At 34.8% G+C, this 10706-nt stretch overlaps 1 long non-coding RNA gene across 1 annotated transcript; it reads right to left on the minus strand.

Moving 5' to 3' along the window:
• Positions 1 to 226: 226 nt before the first annotated feature.
• Positions 227 to 1140, minus strand: LOC113499025. Its single transcript, XR_003401059.1, has 2 exons — positions 805 to 1140; positions 227 to 513 (listed from the first exon to the last, which is right to left on the minus strand). It is a non-coding gene; the product is annotated as an uncharacterized LOC113499025 (long non-coding RNA).
• Positions 1141 to 10706: the final 9566 nt, after the last annotated feature.

Below are 10706 nucleotides of genomic sequence, written 5' to 3' on the forward strand. Positions count from 1 at the left end.
CTTCGGTACGACTTAGGCAACCGGTTGCCTTAATCGTACCATCCATGGCCTAAGTCGTACTTAGAGTAAACATATATATTTCCAACTGGAATTCTAAGGACAATTAAAAAACTGCGTAGACTAATATGCTACGAGACCAGTTTCAGTGTTACTTATAAATATATCAATAAAAAAACGTTAGTAGTAGTTTCGTAATAATGAGTACCTCTGGGAAATAAAACTATCATTTTTTAAATGCATATATCACAAATGTAATTTTTAGTTTTAATTTCGAGATCTGCACATAAATCATGTACCCATCCTTTGCATTTAATACATAGGGTCATATTTTCTTTGCGATCTTGTTTAGTGTTGTTAGTTTGCACAACCAATTTTCTTTAGCATCTAATTTCTTATCTTTGTTAGATTTTCTGTCTATCTTTCTTTTTTTATTTGTGAATTGTGTTCCTTTTTGTGTTCATCTATGTCATCTTGCTTCCAAGAGTTATAAATTTTCTTTGCCATATTGATCACCTAAAGGAAAAGAAATAAATTAGCAAAAAATATCTCTGTAACACCTAAGTCGTACCGGTACGAATTAAGAAGTTTATGCAGGTACGAGTTAGGCAGCGGGGTGTACAAAGTTTAAAACCAAAATTAAAAACATAACCTAGAAACCGTTTACCATTTAACCTAGCTCATATCAACCAGAAAACACTATAAAAACAGACATGAATCAAAAAAATATTCGTTTCAACACAATCTTTTGTGAAATTGCTTATGAATGACGTAAAAAAATTAGTGAAAACTGTGCAAAAAACTTACTTTTTCATTATTTTTTGATCGCGAATTCCGGCAAGCCGCCGCGTGTTGCTGTTTATCCGTGGTACTTAGTAGAACCATATTGCACTGCTAGATGCCACCTTTTCATGACGGGTGCGCAGATATCGACGTGGTACGACTTAAGCGCTGGTACGACTAAAGGTACTTTACCCTAATATCGTTGTTGTTTTACGCCGATAGTTAATTGTCCATGGCGACTCTTCATAGAAAAATGATATTACTAAACTTCAGTCGAACTTCAATAATATAAACAAATATGAAATCTTCTATAAAAAGCAGCATTGAAAAGGCAATGGTTTATAATAAACTGGTACAAATGAGCCCCAAATGAGAAAGCAACGAACGTGACTGCGAGTCGTAAGTCACAAGGTTTTTGCGTAAGCCTATGATTTTGTGGAGCCATATTAATTTAGCAAATTAAAAAAGGTTTTCATGTACAAGAATTATGTATTGTTACAAGAATTTCTGTTAATATTATTTAGTTGTTTTGTGTAGATATACGTTGTCTTTGTAATCTTTGAAAGCATGGAGGTAATAGGTAGAAAATAGACGGTTACTGACTGAACGACCGTGTCAAGCGTTGCTTAACCTATAATCGATTGATTCGTGTGGCTGCGACTCAGCCACCGGCTATACATGTATTGTAGGAAATTTTATTTTTGTCCCAATCAAATTTGGGCCATAATAAAACATTCTTTGCTTTCTTGATCAGCAGGTTGATGTAAGTTATAAATATGTAGCTAACTATTCACTCCACACCTAAGCGTGTAGTTCAGAGTTTCAAACTACTCTTCAGTAAAATTGAACTTTTAAAATATTGAGTTCAGTATACTATGGAAGGAAAGTTACTCAAAAGATAGACATTGTCTAAGGTAAATGCTACCATACCTACAGGGTGTATATTGGAATAGACCAACAATTTTTTTTTAGTCCGTCGTATGGCGAAACAGCTGTATGGCACCATTGGAGACATGTTTGCACACAGTTCTTAAAAAATAAATCCGAAAAATTATCGATCGCCAATAAAATAAAAAGAAACATCGCTTCTTATATTTTGGCGTGCATCCATAATCCGCGCTGAAATTGTAAAGGTTGTTTTATCTAAAGTTTCCATAGTTTCTAACAGTCGAAACTTGGTATTGGTAAGAACGAGAGTTTGTTTGAAGCCCAAGTCTTAAAAAGAAACTAGCAAAAGTGGAACGAAGAATAGAAATAGATTTTACAAGGTGGGACTTTTTAATAACTTAAAATTAAATGCCAAGACACTTTACTAAGAAGTTGTGGTTGTACACTTGTATGGACAGCGGGTACATTATGATATTACTTAGTTGGAAGTCATGGAAAGTTCTGGAACGATAAAGTGGCGATCCAGCGACCAGATGGCCGGGTGTCAGGCGATGACCCGACTGCTTTCATTTGATTGCCCACTTCCAGCCAATTGGAGCGATTGTGTAAAGTGATATTAATTTGCGTGTAACGACAGAGGAGTGAGTAACTATTTAAAAAGGGACTTTTGCTTGAGAATGGCATTTAGTACATTGGTAAAGCGTTTGTGTTGATGAAAATGTAGCTTAGAGTGATAAATGTGAAGCTGTTTTTTTGCATCTTATCTTCAAAATTCTTTAGCACACCGTCAATGACAAATATTGATTATAATTTATTAGTTCTTTCTGCTACGAGAAGTAATCTGTACGATCTATATATATATATATCGGTCATGTATTTTATAGCTTGAGTACAAATCTACATCTTTATTAAACCGCAAGGCTACCACGAAATCGTTCAAACTTCATAATCATAAAATAATTTCCGTAAACATAGCAAGACAGTTTAAATAAGCAACATTGGGTCACATTCACCCTACATACATACTTATATATACATAACGGGAACACATAGTGTTTGTTTGCTACCATAAGTGGATCCATCCTTCCTCTCGACGACCGATTGAAGTAGTTTAGACCCCTTCCATATTTAGATCAAGTGGCTCCCTCTATGATGTTTAAGCTCCATTATTTGTGTACGTAGCACAAAATTCGCCGTCGAGGGAAATATTAGGAAGTCTCTGTAGTAGCCTAACCCATATTTTTGCAAAAGCTCTAATTATATAGAGGATTGAGCTAAGAGAAGGTGTTTTCAGATTTTAGTGTTTAGAAATCAGGTTTTCAGAATTGAATGGTTAGAAGAAAGTTTGCCCTGTGATGCTTTCCTTTACCATTTGCCAGCGTGCCGGTTTCTGTATATAAATTAAATGGCGTTGTTCAAGAAAGCAAAAGAAATCCTCAAAAAAGCGAACGAACTCAGTTTGGTTGACCTGTCCAGATTCTTTCTTGCTGTCGGTATACCTGCTTTCTTAAAGAGAGTCGTTTATTTTCATGCAGAAAATCGAATTTCATAATATTTGCATCTTGGCTTTCTTAACATACCGGGTGTTGGATACGAAGACCGACAAAAAAGATAAAAATTTTCCCATTTTATGATTAAGGGGAATATTTTCTATAGTTTGTATACAAAACAAAATACCCCTTAACCCATTTTCTTCTGTCTCCCTGTACACAATGTGTGTACTTTATTCCCCCTTTGAGGTCGCGAATCATCCCTACTTGTGAATATGAAAATGTTTCGTATATTATGTCTGTGATCACTACGGTAGCTTAACTTACTCGCTAGCTTGCTGTTTTCTCTCGCTCTTCTTTGCCTTGTTGCAACTTTATAAGGAATTATTGTTTTGTATTTTTTTAAGTTAGTGTTGGTTGTTCTTGTTGTATTTCTTCTTTGTATGCTTTTATATGTTTTGAACCTTAGGTAAACAATATGTTATCCAAAAAAATTAAGTTAATGTTTTTATTTATGACTGGCGACTTCGTCCCCGTGGGTAGAAGATATAAGTTATGATTTATGCCGTTTTTTTTTCACATTTTCCATTGTATCTTCGCTCCTATTAGTCGCAGCGTGATGATTTATAGCCTAAAGCCTTCCTCGATGAATGGTCTATTCAACACAAAAATAATTTTTCAATTTGGATCAGTAGTTCCTGAGATTAGCGCGTTCAAAGAAACAAACCCTTCAGCTTTATATATTAGTATAGATTTAGGCTTTCGTAAGGCGGATTCATAATTGTTTATTTGTTAAAAGTTTACTTACATATATTTATCGGTATAGCCCGTCTAGTTTCTTAGAAAAGCGGAGTCCTTTATCGTGCGTCTTTTTCGACTCGCGACCTTAAATCATTGATAGCTACCAATATCAAGCGTTATTAGATCCTCAATATCCATATCTTCATTGTCGCTATACCAATAACTCCAGTGTTTACACCCTATTGGCTCCAACGCTTAACATTCACTTCGACTGCACCGCACTAGTTCATAAATACTCAAACCCAATTCAATTATGACAATCTATTTACTACACGTCAATAAATACGACTACAAAGGCACACATATGTGTGTTCTACGTATTAATACACGACACAAACACTGGCCGACAATTGTCATTTTACATTGTTGTAACACACATTCATTTACTCCCACAGAGAATGCAAAGCTACAGTCAAATAATACGATTGATTACTAGCTATTTGTTTGTCAGGAACATCCGCAGTACGGATTGCGCTGACATATTCAATCATCGATTTCACGTGCAATTTACCAAAACTCCGTTAATGGAATATTATTTGAATGTAAACGCACCTGTGTTGCTTGTTTTGTGGGCTATTGTAGGGTCTGCGCACAACGGCTTAACATTTGGACAAGGGTAATTAATTGAAGTCGCGTTGTACTCCCGATAACAAGAACATAAGCCGTGCACAATGTTCAATTATATAAGCACGTGCAAATTATGTAAGCTCAGGTATAATGTAGGTTGGTTAGGGGAACTACAGTGTTCGATAGATATTAATAGAAATTAGTAGCGTGTACTCCCAAAGAGGTTGTTTGCTTGGTAATAATATGCTGAACAACACCAGTTATGGTTCAATTACCTGTGATATGCTTGAGCTAGTGCACTAATTGGATATTACATCTACTTAGGTAGGATGCGTTAATGTTAAAGTCTTGATTATTGCGGCTGGCAATGTTTCATTATCTTTTCTTTTAGCGAATAATTGTGGTAATCTTTCTTTTCAGTTTTGTACCAAAATAATAGTAGTGTTTTTATTTGTCTCCTTAGATATCTACTATGTCTTGGACATTTTTAGAAAAAAAAATGCCGTACATGTTCACGTTCATCCTTTGACTGTTTGGAGTGTTTACAGTGTTTTGGACACCAATTCATTAGTACGGAGAAAGTAAAATGATTTCTCATACATGTTTATTGTGCCTCTTTAATTAGGCCGTGGGTTCCGCACAGAAAGGCTAAAAAAAACAAATTCCTTAATATTATTTTGTCAACAAAAACATACAGACGACCCCAAATAAAAACAACTGAGCCGAAATTTTCATGGAACCTAAAGGTAGGTATTTTTTTTTTATAAAAGACATATTTTGAAAAAAAACAAATATCGCGTCCAAGCTGCTGAGGTAACAAATAAAAAAAATACAGACGAATTGAGAACTTTTTGACTTTTAGAATTCGGTTGAAAAGAAAATTGTCTATCCATTAAGTTCAGACCCGTAACAAAGGTTGCTTCACTCCGATTTGTAACGGGAACCGAAATACATCATATGTAAGAATTTAAACAGCCTATCACGGTTCATGAGCGAAGCCTTAATAATAGTTATCCGTTTGTATCCTTTGGGTACGGAAGCCTAAAAAGCATGTGATAAAACATTAAGCGAGCCATTTCTTAACATAAACGCCTATTACTTCCTTTTATCTTAAAGTTGAGACACTTGACATTAACTTAATAACATTAACATACTCCATGTTACATAACATTAGAGTTTCCTTAAACACAAGTCCTTTAAGGGTTTAGTACTGGATATAATAGTAGGGACATCGTGATTTTATTTTACGAGAACCGTTTAAGAAATATTGATGACCAGTTTAGCGTAGACCAGCTGTTTGTCTAAAGTATCTCTTTAATAGTCGGGAAATTGTAGGTTAGTTATTCCGGTCTTAGTATCGGGTATGTAGTCTTATTGTAGAGGTACATTACTATGTATGCTGACATAGTTTAGGAAAAGGTTTGCTAGGAGAGGACTAGTTTTAAGTTGTAGGTACAAGGCTTAGCGATGTTTAGTGTCGCTTAAATGTCGATTTTTTTTGGATGTGTTGTTAGATTTTATCTGTCGGCCTACTTTTTTTTAGAGCCTCGTTGTTAGTATTGTCAAGAAATTTCTAATAAAACTAATTATTGTAATAATGTTTTTGTTAAATGATGAAAACCAAACCGACGGCGAACACAAACACGAAATTGAGGGTAGGTCGTAGACGAGCGCAGCGTTCAGGGTGTCAGTACTGCGCCCGCGCCGGCGCTGTTATGACTTGCAAGCGTTTTTATCCAGCGGAACCCCTGTGTACAGTGACGCACCAGAGTGTACTCGTGTAGTAAAAAAATCTCACAAAAATCTTTGATCTTGTGCGTATTTATCAATGAGTCTGTGTGTGTAAGTGAACCGTAAAAGTGGCTGGCAGAACAAATAAGAAGGAGAGGGTAGTTGCACCGGGAGCTCATCACTGCTTTTGTAAACCAGCAGTGACATAAAAGGTAAGCTATTCACGATTTTCTTTGAGCTTAGTTTTTGATTGAATTTTACCAACTTATTTGTTCAGTGTGTATTAGTTCAATTAAATACGATTTAAAAAAAAGAAATGAATTGTACTCAAAATTACTAAACAGATCACATTAGTAGACCACATTAAACGTTTGCTAAGAAGTCTGGCATCTTCTTACAAAGGCATTATCGTTTTCAATCTCCATTGATATCGATCATGACTATTTTATTAACGGCCTCACAGTGAGGTATGTATGCAACCACATACAGTTACATAGGCAGGTATTTGTATATGGTTCTACATTGAATATTAATAGCGTAGCCGTTAGAACCTTGTCAGTGTTAACGAGATCGATCAATGACTTACTAACATAGATATCGAATAAATGAGAGGCATTTGTTATTTTGGACGTAATGAGAGGGCGCTTAGTTACTGGAATATTTGAGGATATATTTAGAAATAACGAATTTGTTACATAATAATCAGATAGAAAGCAAATAATTACAAAATAAATAGGAGTCGTAAGTCTTAGTTCTTTAAAACGAAAGCAGTTTCAAATAACTTTGGCTGTAATATGTGGTGTATAAGGAAAATTTTCAAAATAATAATAATTGCGAGACGTTGTACGAAATTATTTATAGCGATGTCTTTTTTTCACATAGCGCAATTTTGGAAGAAAGTAGACTCGTCATATTTAGACACTTCAGACCATTTCTTTAAGAGCCAACCTTCTTAAAGCCAACGTTCTTAAAGACTTCAAATAAAAAAGTACTGAGCCGAAGTTGATAAAATTTGTATGGGACCAAATGACAGTTCGGTTTATCCAACAGAATATAGACGAAATGCGAACCTTCATTTTGAAGTGGTTTAAAAATAAAAGAAAATAATAATCACAACCAAAATAGTCTCACCCTATAAAAACCTGTTCAGTGTTCACTCAATAGAATATAATGTGGCAATAACAATTAAACAAGAACGCGAAATTAACGCATCACACAAGATCCACGCATGCAACGTTAAGTTGCTAACAATTCAATCAGCCTGTACACCCACTCAAACTTCTCTCTTACCGGCAACTTTCTTTGACTGCCTCCCTAATCGAGTTGGCGTTAACTTTATAAAATGCGCCCGTGTGCTCAGAACCTACTACCACGTATTAAACCAAAATGATTACAGTTCTAAAAGAGAGATGGCGCTGTTCGTTCACTAGTGCTGTTTCGGTTCCACAACCGAGGTAATTTTAGTCTTAAGAGTTCGTAGTAGGATCCTGGTTTATGTTTTCCACGCTGGTTAAGAGCTTTTCAAGAGTTTTCGTATTCGTTAGCAAACTTCCTTAGTTGATGACGTGATTGAAAGTTCTTTTTAGGTTTAATGTGATAATGTCTTCGTCTTGTTTCATATGTTTAATGTTTTTTTTGTTTAAGTATTGTTTTCTTTCATTAATAGCCTTTAATAGCTTCCAGTTTCCGTCTCATTTCGGAAACGAAGATGTTTTGCTTTTAACTACTTTGAACGGTAACTGATATTTTATTTAATTAAACGATTTACGGGTATCATAAACATTAAAGTCACATACCCAAGACACTCAGATTAAACATATTAACGTAAATGCTTTTCCAACACGGGGATCGAACCCGCGGTACGTTGTGCTCAGAGGCTCTGGTGTGGATACCACTCGGTTATCCGGGAGAATAGGTTTTTAAAACATGTTACTTAGACAAAGAACGGAGTTTCCAAATGATTTTAACATTATAGTCTAAGAATAATCAAAGGATTTTAAATACTTACATATTACATTATAGTATCATTACACCTACTCATAATATAGGTCTTATTATTGCCTTGAAAGGTATAGCCTTTTATATTTAAGCTCTAGTTATTTTATATTCACCTACACACCGTCTCAATGTAATTGTCCATTTAGACAAAATTGTTTTTGTCTTAAATGTAAGAACGTAAAATGTCAGTTTTATTTTCTGTTCCATCTCTATATCAGAACTCATTTGTTGCCTTATTGTGCAGAGTAATACACCTTGGTACAACTAAAGAAACTATAGTTGGCAGCATCAAATCATCAAGGTTAAGAGAGAGTATGGAGGTAGAGGTAGTGTAGGCACAGTAAGAAGAAAAAACACTTAATCTTTCATGCATTTTTGTAAGTTCAAGTTAGTTAAGACGAAAACATATAAATAATTTTGTGGAAAATAGTTTTACATTTATAAACTTTTTTAGCTTTAAGCTCAGCACCCATAACACGTAATACAAAACCGTTTATTTAAAAAAAAATCTGCTTAATAACTTTTCTCAATAGCCTTAAAAGGTCATTCTTCTTTAGGTCACCCCTTACCGTTACCACTTACATAGCACTGTAAAATCCATTCGGTTAATCGACTCTCATCCATTCCCTATACTGCCCGCCATCGAAAATGTTCGACTTGAACTCAATTGATGTTTCAAATTGAGGCTTACTTCGCCGACGCAGGCCATGCATACATTTGCATGAAGTTCCTGTGAACTCTCCATTTTCAGACAGGACTTTTTAATAATTTTTTTGAACTCTTTATAAACCTGAATTGTCAAAGTTTTGAATCAAAATTTGGTAGGTGTAGTTAGTGGGAAAAACATTGTCAGTACAGTATATATGCTTCTTCTTGACGTCCAAACTGCTTGATAAAGATGGTTTTGAGTAAGATGCAGCTGTAAAATTGCAGCAGGAGAAGCTCATGTTCTGAATCCTGATTAAAAAAGCGGAAAAAAACTTGAAGCAATCCAAACAGAAACACGGTGTTTTTTTGGAAACCACTTTCGTTTTGTAATTCTTTAACTAGTCTGAATTCAAGTTTGTCACATAACCTATATTTTGCTCAATCGTATAATTATTTCTTAGTTGTAAAATCTGAAGTTGTGAAAAAAAAGGAAAGGCATATTAATTACAATACTTAAAATACCTTAATCATTCAAAAGTACAATGAAACAAAATAATTATAACGATTCCTATAGCACTCACACGCTACTTAAAATCCCTCACTTGCTTCCACACAACAACCAATCTCCACAAGAAAGGCAATTAACATAATATTAAAGTGTATTTTTAGTAATAAGCCATAACAATTTAAATTAACCTACATTGTAAATTACAAACAATGAAAAATACAAACTAAATTGTGGTACTATTTTAATGTGGGTAAATTAAACGTGCAACGATAGTATTCAACTGTATTAGTAGCACGAAGTATTATAATACCCGTTCATTCTGTTTGCAATAACTAAACGAAAACACTCTCGCAATTGTGGGAGAAGGACAGCACTATGCTGCGTAGAGTAGCATCTCGCTTCTACCATAGAATTGGTCTTTTTTGAAGAGTTAGTGGTAGATGATTTAATTTGGTTGCAAATGGATTGAATGCGGCTAAACAGCTTATAATGTGCAGCAATATCTTCATTTAAATGGATATAAATAAATGATCAACTATTTGGTAGAAATTGTTGTTTAATTTTGTTTCAAGTCTAAGTTATATTATTCGAACCGGTCAACTGAGGGCTCCGTACAAAAAGGATAAAGAAAAACGAATCAGATAAGTGTCAAATATATTATTGGGTGCCTCCGAATTTATACCCACCCACCAACAAATTTATGAGCGTTACACCTGTTCCTTAACCTGGCTCTTTATTTTTAAATATCAGCTATCTAGCTATCACGCCAGAGCCTGACGTAAACCGACAAACTCCATAATAGGGTCCATTTTTCCCTTTTGGTACTAAACCCTAATAAAGACCGACCTACACACCGATTCACAGTTTTCACAGATGTGTTATTGATTAGGTTTTTTTTAATTAACGTCAGACAATATAGTATGCCTAATAGTATTTAAGACTAACTAAGGAAATACACGTACAAATACGCTCAATACTTGACAAATCAGTAGGTACTTTATTTGTCAAGTATTAAGAATCCTCCTCGCGCATACGAAGTTCTTAAAACTTATTTTACACTAGCTAGATCCACTAAAGACTACGATTAAATAACTGTTCAAATGAATACCTACTTATACCTTGAGCTCTTCCCGTCCCTATAATCTTTATCTAGGATTGTTTGCGCTATAAAATGGGAACGGAAAATAACGTCCGACAAAGCTGCAATTTGGCTTAGGACTGGCTACAGACAATGGACGCGAGACAAATACCCTTGATATTTTAGTACACATAAATAAATGAAATCGAACGAGAAC

Source organism: Trichoplusia ni, chromosome 11 (assembly GCF_003590095.1).
Source record: "Trichoplusia ni isolate ovarian cell line Hi5 chromosome 11, tn1, whole genome shotgun sequence".
NCBI lineage: Eukaryota > Metazoa > Arthropoda > Insecta > Lepidoptera > Noctuidae > Trichoplusia > Trichoplusia ni.